General features: G+C 43.8%; 1 protein-coding gene across 1 annotated transcript in view; it reads left to right on the top strand.

Annotated features, from left to right (window-relative positions):
• The window catches only part of LOC119417984 (collagen alpha-1(XII) chain), a gene marked incomplete in the record, with an annotated part of 211081 nt that overhangs the window by 178708 nt on the left and 29494 nt on the right, over positions 1-2879 (top strand).

Here is a 2879-nt window from a genome sequence, read left to right on the forward strand (position 1 = left end):
TAAGGGTTCAGCTCATCATCATTAAGGGTTCAGCTCATCATCATTAAGGGTTCAGCTCATCATCATTAGGAGTTCAGCTCCTCATCAGTAAGGGTTCAGCTCATCATCATTAAGGGTTCAGCTCATCATCATTAAGGGTTCAGCTCATCATCGTATTGGAGCTAAAAGTAGCAAATCAAAAATAATCATTTAAACAAATAATTTTTATTGATTTTTTTTTTTTTCTTTTTTAACACAAAGAAAACTGAACAAAACAAAAGAACAGAACAAAATCCCCTCCCACACCGGAGCAGTCACACATACGCAAATAAAGAACACAGGCATTGACAAGTTCTCAACAAATGACACAAAGTGCTGCCAGGTGTCCCAGGATCTTCCTACAGAACCCTTCAGGGTGTATCTGATTTTTTTCCAGATGGATATGGTACATCACCTCCCTTATCCACTCGACATATACTGTGGGGGGCGGGGTTACAGTTGCACAGTATTAGCCTCCAGGCCAGCAGAGAGCCAAAGGCAATCACGTCCCTCTCTCACTTGCTGAAGGACATCGGACATCCACAGGGACCGCCCCGAACAGTGAGATGAGTGTTGATTGGTGAACAATTTTGCTACATTTTCCAGAGAAGGTGTCAAATATAGACTGCCAAAAAGTCTGCAGTTTGGGCCAGGTCCAGAATGTATGCAGGAGTGCAGCTGGAGTTTGTTTACATTCATTACATGCAGGGTCCAGGTCGGCTTTTATCTTGGACAGTTTGTCTTTGGTCCAGTGCAGCCTGTGCACCACCTTGAATTGGATTACTGCATGTCTCGCACAGATTGAAGACGAGTGAATGTTCTTAATGATCCTTCACCAGATTGGGTCTGATATGGGTTCCTCCAAGTCCACTTCCCATTTCAGTTTAAGTGAGTCCAAACTGGATTCATGGTATGAACTGATCTTGACGAGGGTCCCCTTGGTGTCAGACCTGCACTCTAAAATCTTTGCCACAAAATGTTTAGAGGGGTACAAAGGAAACCAGTCCCAGTCAGATCTCACAACATGTCTCAGCTGCAGATAACTAAAAACTGTGACTTGTGAATATTAAACTTCTGTAGCAGCTGCTCATAGAGCAAATCTACCATGGACTAGGACTAGGACTAGGACTAGGGTGGACTAGGAGTGTACTGCACATCAAGCAGCTGCCGAACATTGAAGACAGCCTGATGGTTTTCAACAAACCCGGTTTGATCAGGCGAGACAATAGTGGGGACCACCCACTCCACTCGTTTTGCCAGAATTTTCACATCAGTATTTAAAAGTGAGATGGGTCGATATGAGCTGCAGTTCAGAGGGTCTTTGTCTTTCTTTGGTATCAGTGAGATTACAGCTTGACACATGATCAGTGGCAAAGCCCGAGCAGCAAGTGACTCCTCAAACACAGACCTTCATAAGGGTGAGAGCACACTTGAACATTTCTTTTAAAAACTCACATTGGAAGCCATCTGGTCCAGGGGAGTTCCTGTTTTGCATATTGTTGATTATGGAGTTAATCTCAGCTACAGAGAAGTCCCTCTTCAAGTCCCAGACGAGATCAGGATTCACTGAAGGAAGTTCAAAAAAAAGTTCTCCATGTTCAATATGCCAGCTGATGACTCTGTGGTGTACAAAGACTGGTAAAATGTACTAAAACGTATTAATTTCAGCATTGTTGTGCCATGCAGCTCCTTGTTCATTTTTGATTGCTGTAATAGTTTGGTTGGCCGACTGTCCGTTGTGAGTTGCAAGACTGAATTAAAAGAAAAATAAGCAGACACGTGGATCAGCTTTAGCTCTCCTTCTTTACTTCCTCACTTTCCTTCTTCATCCTCTGTCAGCATATTTCAAACATAACAAAGTCCATGCTCAATGATCCAGGAATAAAATCCAACATTTTTCAGTCAGGTCATCTGGACAGTTCTTTTTTCTTGTGCTGAAACGTTTCGTATTTTAAACAGTGTTATGGCGCCCTCTGGTGCTCTTCCTATGCAATAACACAATTCCATCCATCCATCCATCATCTTTACCCGTTTATTCCATTTTGGGTCACGGGGGTCGCTGGTGCCCATGTCCAGCAGTCACTGTGCGAGGGGCGGGGGACACCCTGGACGGGTCGCAAGTCCATCACAGGGACACATAGAGACAAACGAGACAAACAACCATTCACTCTCTCACTCACACCTAGGGACAATTTAGAGTTACCAATCAGCCTAACATGCATGTTTTTGGTTTGTGGGAGGAAACCGGAGTACCTGGAGAAAACCCACGCATGCACGGAGAGAACATGTAAACTCCACCCAGAAAGGCCCCCGGACCGGGGTTTGAACCAGGGACCTGCTTGCTGAGAGGCAGCAGCTCTACCAGCTGCACCACCGTGCTGCCTAACACAATTCCATTTCAGTTCAGTTTCATTTCAGAAGAACACATTTTCCCTTTCTCTGAAGGAATTACTTACACAGTATGTAACTTTTTCTTGTGTTGTACTTTAGCAACACAGTAGTAAATTTTTACTGGTTTTAAAGAACACTTGAACCAGCTTGAACAGCAGTAATTTGCATTTTGTTTTCACTTTATCGTACAGAACCCGTTAACCACCTGGAGCATTTCTAGATCTCTGACTTCCTGTAAGTTCAGCAGATTCATTAGTGTTTCCAGGAAGTGCAAAGGAATCAGTGTCACCGCTTTGTTCTGACTCTTAAAGCTGGATTTCAGACGTGTGCACGTTTCGAAGCGTTCCACTTGCGTTCTGTGTTCTGTGTTCTGATGTTCTGTGTTCTGTGTTCTGATGTTCTGATGTTCTGTGTTCTGATGTTCTGTGTTCTGATGTTCTGTGTTCTGATGTTCTGTGTTCTGTGTTCTG

Source organism: Nematolebias whitei, chromosome 12 (assembly GCF_014905685.2).
Source record: "Nematolebias whitei isolate Nwh7 chromosome 12, NemWhi1, whole genome shotgun sequence".
Taxonomy (NCBI): domain Eukaryota; kingdom Metazoa; phylum Chordata; class Actinopteri; order Cyprinodontiformes; family Rivulidae; genus Nematolebias; species Nematolebias whitei.